Source organism: Aotus nancymaae, unplaced genomic scaffold (assembly GCF_030222135.1).
Source record: "Aotus nancymaae isolate 86718 unplaced genomic scaffold, 86718_ANA_hifiasm-v0.15.2.pri h1tg000043l, whole genome shotgun sequence".
Classification (NCBI taxonomy): Eukaryota; Metazoa; Chordata; class Mammalia; order Primates; family Aotidae; genus Aotus; species Aotus nancymaae.
The window spans coordinates 11,383,723-11,390,656 of NW_026988457.1; positions in this window are offsets into that span (position 1 = coordinate 11,383,723).

Genomic DNA, 6,934 nt, shown 5'->3' on the forward strand with positions numbered 1-6,934 from the left:
CTCTGTGTTTCAAGATAATACAAGAAGCATATATGGCATCTGCCATGAAAAAGCCATTCTGAAAACCTTCCACCCTCATGCGTCCATTCAGGGCTGCTGGAATACTGGTCAAGAAAGTGTTTTCGGGGCCGGGCGCGGTGGCTGACGCCTGTAATCCCAGCACTTTGGGAGGCCGAGGCGGGTGGATCACGAGGTCAAGAGATCGAGACCATCCTGGTCAACATGGTGAAACCCCGTCTCTACTAAAAATACAAAAAATTAGCTGGGCGTGGTGGCGCGTGCCTGTAATCCCAGCTACTGAGGAGGCTGAGGCAGGAGAATTGCCTGAACCCAGGAGGCGGAGGTTGCGGTGAGCCGAGATCGCGCCATTGCACTCCAGCCTGGGTAACAAGAGCGAAACTCCGTCTCAAAAAAAAAAAAAAAAAAGAAAGTATTTTCATTTTCACTCTTCGTTGATCTGAGGATACTCTGGTCACATGACTGATGAATTAATAAAGTCACATTTAGGGGAAAGTACATGACACAAACATTTTTGATGAGAATTTCAGCTGCAGAACGAGCAGAATAGTTATCATGGAATAACAAAATCCTGTGGTCATCATCCAGTCTAGCTTCCTTGCAGTGAGCAAGAGCTGCTGATATAAAGTATTTGTGAAGCCAATCAGAAAAGATGTTCCTGATTGTCCATGCCTTTTTTTTTTGGTCAGAATAATGGACTGGTAAGAAATTCACTTCTTGGAAACAGCCAGGGATGCAAGCCTTTGCCTATCACAGCAAGTGGACCCTTACGTGTGCCTGCCGCATTAGCACATCCCAGCACAGTTATGCTGTCCTTGGCATCCTTAATGCCTGCAGGGGCTGTCTCATCAGCTGTAGTCAGGGGCCTTCCAGGGCAGTAAGGACAGTGACGTTCATCCGCGGTATAGGCTTGTTTTGGCGTTAGCTTTTCATCAGTGATGACCCTGACAAACTCATTAATGAATTTCTTCACTGACCTGTGACCAGCAGATGCTTTATTGCCACAAAGGTTTAAAACTGGAATGCCACGTCTTCTCTTAAATTTCTGCAACCAGCCTGTTGCACATTCACGGTCCCCATCAATTTTCAGTTTATCATGATCAGTCTTTGCTTGTTTCATGATCAACATACCATTAAGCAGCATATGCTCACTATAACACTGATAAATCAACTCTTCCAATAAACAATCAAGTCTTCATTTTTAGCTTTATGCAGTGTTTTTCTATTTTTCATTAATTTCTGTTCATCACCTTTAGCATAGAACTTCAACAGTCTATCCTTCTGTTTCTTCAGGTCACATATGGTAGTCATTCCAATGACATACTCTTCTGAAAGATGTCCCACACTTAAGCCACAGTCCAGTTCCTCCAACAGCTTGGCTTTCTATCAAGCTATAGATAAGCATAAGTGCTTCCTTATTTTCTTATTACTCATAAGGGTGTCTGCAGGCCTATTTGACATTTTCAATGATATCTTTACACCACAGAGCAGAGAATAAGTGAGTCATGCACGTAGGACTTGGTGGCCTCATGTGGGGCTTTGTCTCATAGAGACTCTGCCTTTGGTGTGTCTGGCCTGCACATGTGCCATTTTTATTCCTTTTGGGGGTATGTTTGAGTGGCAACTCAGGATGCATGGAAAAGGTATATCGTATCTCAAAAAGGCTGAGGAGGTCTTTTTCCCCTTGGGGATGCTGAGTAAGCTGTATTGTGTACCTGGATTTTGACTGTGACCTGTCCATGAGATCAGGTGTGAAATGTTCCACTTACGGTGTCATGCTGGTGCTCAAAGTTTTGGATTTTGGAGCGTTTCAGATTTTGGATTTTCTGATTTTTGGATTAGGGATATTCAACATGTATATAAATATATAGACACCTACACAATGTGTGGGTGTGTATATATACTTTATACATTGTATATACTTAAGTATACTTGATACTTGACAGCACATAAGTAGCAAATATATTTTTCCAGTTGTCACCTGTTTTTTCACCTTTTTAATGATGAATTTTATATCAAATAAATAAAATTTCAATATATTTAGTGCTTGGTGTGCCTTGTTTAAAAATCTTTCCCTTCCTAGGATCTTAAAGACTGAAGTATCAAGTCTTGATATTTAGTAGAGAAGGTCTCTCTGCTTTATTCATTCTCTTCAGAAGAATTTGGACTATTCTTCATCCTCTGGTCACCCATATATTTTAGAATAAGTTTGTAAATCTTATTTAAAACTTGTTTGGGATTTTGATTGGAATTGTGTGGAATTTGGAGATTGAGAGTTTCTATATTCTAGAGCTATGATTCATAAATATGATCATTGTGTATTCTCCATTTAAGTAGGTTTTCTTTAATGATGCTTATGAAGTTTAAAAACAAATTCACCACAAAATTCTTACTCATCTTTTGTTGGATTTATTCCTAGGTGACATGTCACTGTTTTCTTTTTTTGAACAGAACATACTGGCCAGGCATGGTGGCTCATGCCTGTAATCCCAGTACTTTGGGAAGACAAGGTGGGTGGATTGCCTGAGCCCAGGAGTTCAAGATCAGCCTGGGCAACATGGCAAAACCCCTTCTCTCCAAAAAAGTAAAATAAAATTAGCCATGCATGGTGGCATGCACCTGTAGTCCCAGCTCAAGAAGCTGGAAGATTCCCTGACCCAGGGAGGTGCAGGCTGCAGTGAGACATGATTACTTCAGTACACTTCAGCCTGGGTGACAGAGTGAGACTGTGCCAGAAAGACAGAAAGGTGGGGGGTTGGGGGGGAGAGAGAGAGAGAGAAGAGAAAGAAGAGATAGAGAGAGAGAGACAAAGAAGAAAGAAAAAGAGAGAATGAGAGAGAAAGAAGAAAGAGAAAGAAGACAAAAAGAGAGAAAGAAGGAGAGAGAGAGAAAGAAGGAAAGAAGAGAACATGCTATTGAGCTCATGTCTGAAATGCAACTGACCTTTGAATATAATGTATCTGAATCTCACTAAGCTTTATTAATTCTAATAATTTGTCATTTCTGAATATTGTCAGCTTTATATCTTCCTTTCCAATCCTTATACTTTTTACTTTTTTTGTACCTTACTGCACTAGCCAGGATGTCTAATACAATGCTAAATTACTTTCCTTGATTGATAATCTGATTTTAAAGGGGTATTTCTAGCATTTCATAATTAAAAATAAAGTATGCCATAAATACTTTTATAGATTTCTTTTACCTGATAGTTTTTTTTTAACCTAGTTGGCTAAGGTATGTTTTAAAACTTTTTTTAGCCATTATGGTGGTTGAATTTTATCAAATGTTTAATGTTTTTGATGCATAGACTGAGAATGTTTTTTGTCTATGTGGCAAATTGCACTTTTAGATTTCTTCATGTTATTTTACCCTTGCACTCCAGATGTAAACACAACTTGGTCATGCTGTGCCGTCTTTTTTTTAAAAAATGCTCCACTTGTATTGCTAACAATTTATGACTTTGTGCTATTCTCTTGAGTAAGCTGACATGTATTTTTTATTTTTCAAACTATTCTTCTCTGAGTTTTGGTATTTGGTTAAGCTTCTTTAAGAATGACTTGAGGAGTGCTCTCTCTTTCTACTGGAAGAGTTTGTATGTTGAAAGGATCCATCCCTCAAAGCTCAGGACTCAGAAAAGCCTTCCGACACTGTTTGCTTTCCAAGTGTTGAGATTACTAACATAGGAGGTCCCCAGATAACATCCTTTCATTCGACATTGTCTAATTAACATCAGAGTGGCGGGGGCCTCTCTCTGCGTGGTTTGCATTCTCCCTATATCTCTGTCTCTACGTATTCCGGTTTCTTCCACATCTCAAATTGCCTGTTAGGTTCACTCGCGTGTCTAGATTGGCCCAGTCTGAGTGAGCATGGGTGTGTGAGTGTATCCTGGGATGGGATGTCCCGTCCAGGGTGGGTTCCTGCCTTGCATCTTGAGCTGCAAGGATCAGCTCCAGCCACCAGTGACCCTGAACTGGAATAAGTGGGTTGGAAAATGAATACAAATAGTAAAATAAAGGTTTGTAAAGTCCATGATAATCATACAAATGCACGACAGTAAATGATGCAATGCCTAAGCGCTCAGCGAGGCTGCCACGTTTGTGATTGATTTTGAACTCCGTGGTGGTAGGAGGTGCTCCTGACAATTTTCATTTTGTAAAGGATAGGTATGTGTATTGCTTGACTTAACTTACCACCATGACCACCACCACTCACTGACTGACAAAAAGTTGGGTAATTATCTAGTTTTTATTAATCTTTCTTAAACGTTTGTTTAGCTCACATTTATTTCAATGTTTAATTAGAAGTGTTCTTGGTCTTTGTTTAGACATCTGGTGCAGTTTTTGTGGCCAGAAACATGCCATGGGAACTTAATTTTGCTTACATCAATTAGCCTGTGGTAAAATTTTTCAGTATAGTTACTCTTAGTCGCAGCTTCCAAAAACCTATTGATGACCCAAATGAAGACATACTTTAGTATGTACAGGAAAGCATAAATAACGTCTTACCGTGTACTTATTTCTTACACGTCTCTGTGCCTTTCTTCTTGTCTTTTATATGTTTTTGCTTATTCCAATTACCTTGTCTACAAATTAGGGGTTATAAACACCACTGACTTTTAGCTCTTACCATAGAATTGTTGGAGACACTTCAAGAATTAGTATCATGCCTCATGTGACTACAGGCCCTTGGGGATGTTAAAACAAACAAAATACAGCCTGAGAAGGACTCTATATTTCTATATTTGAGTCCTTCTGGATGAACTGTAACCTAGCATAAGAGTCAGCCAAAATTTAAAACCTAATTTAGGAGTATGTGCCTCTAACAGTAACTAAGTCTCCACCAATCCCAGCAGCCATACTTCAAGCACTCATACACTGCCAAGTGTTCAAATTGTGCTCAAATAAGGCAAACACCAGCCTGTAAGCAATCCAGCTGCTTCTGTACCTCACTGCCGATTTCTGTACATTGTTTCCTTTTTTTGGTCTGTAAATCTTCCACCACGTGACTACACTTGAGTCTTGTGAAACTGCTGTGATTCTGGAGGCTGCCCAATTTGCAAATTGTTCATTCTCAATTAAACTCCTTTAAATTTAATTTGGCTTAAGTTTTTTTTTTTTTTTTTTTGAGACGGAGTTTAGCTCTTGTTACCCAGACTGGAGTGCAATGGCGCGATCTCGGCTCACCGCAACCTCCGTCTCCTGGGTTCAGGCAATTCTCCTGCCTCAGCCTCCTGAGTAGCTGGGATTACAGGCACGCGCCACCGTGCCCAGCTAATTTTTTGTATTTTTAGTAGAGACGAGATTTCACCATGTTGACCAGGATGGTCTCGATCTCTTGACCTCGTGATCCACCCGCCTCGGCCTCCCAAAGTGCTGGGATTACAGGCCTGAGCCACCGCGCCCGGCCCTTGGCTTAAGTTTTTATCCGGGACAATTTAGATTACCCTTCCCAACTTACTTGCTAATGTGCAGTATTTAGCCTTGTAAGTGACCAAATTATATACTGTTTGCCAATATGCTGTGTCACCTCTAAAAACACAAAACCTTGGAGTCCTCATTAAATTTGGAGTCTTTTCTGAAATTCTGAAACCAACAACTATATTTTATAAATATACAAAGTAAGCTTATCTGGCAAATCACATGGTGAGGCTTAAAGTTCATGAATTATATGAATTAACTAACAGCTTTTGTAAATCTTACATACATTACTAGCCTTTACATAAAGGGGATAGAGAGAAACACAATCTTCATTTTTGTGTTTCTCCAGTAGCCTCTAATCCAACCTCCATCCTGCAGCCTAAGTGATTTTTCTAAAGCACTATAATGCATTTCCAAACCTAACCACAGAACAAATCCCCGGTTCCCCAGTGTGGTGGTTTAAGGGTCTTTCATGATCAGGTACCTCTCTTGCTTTTCATCCTTATTCAAATTACTATGCTCCATCCAGCTGTATTATACTGCTATGCTATTGTCATATTTTGTGCCTTTATTAATCATGTAATTCTTAGTCATTCCTTAGGACTTTAATGTCACTTGAGAAATCTTCCTAGGCTCCCTCAGGTAGTAAGGTATTCCCCACTTCTCATGTTTTCTTAGCACTTGGTAGTAGTATTCATAGTAGATGCTTGATTCAGATTTACCACTTACCATGTGACTTACATCTTGGATTCTTTAGTGAATTAGGTTACTTATCCCATATAGTTGGGAAACATCTACATAAAACTAGCCTCTAGGAATTAGTGCAAGGATTCTAAAAACATTCACTTTTATATGTATCTTTGAGTGCCCAATTATGTGTGAGGCCAGGGATCTATAAGATGAACAGGATATAGCTCCTCTTCTCAAGGGGCTCATCAAAAAGCAGAAATACACTTTGTAGTGGCATCACATTGTATCAAGACGACTCCTTCAATAATTATTTTCTGAATGGTCAACATATTAAAAAAAAGTTTTATGGGTATAGATTAAAAAAAACAAATGACAACTTTTAGCAAGATTCAACTACAGCTTACATTCTGTGTTTAAAGATAAAGACATGGGCTGGGTGTGGTGGCTCACATCTATAATCCCAGCACTTTGGGAGGCTGAGGAGGGCAGATCACGAGGTCAGGAGATCGAGATCATCATGGCTAACATGGTGAAAGTCTCTACTAAAAATACAAAAATTAGCCAGGTGTGGTGGCACGCGCCTGTAATCCCAGCTACTCGGGAGGCTGAGGCAGGAGAATCGCTTGACCCCAGGAGGCGGAGGTTGCAGTGAGCCAAGATCATGCCACTGCACTCCAGTCTGGGTGACAGAGTGAGACTCTTGTCTCAAAAAAATAAAAAAATAAAGATATAAATCAGTCTGTTCATGTGTTGGTTATGACTTTTACAAAAGATATCATTTAAACGAATGAGAAATCAGTAGTATAAAC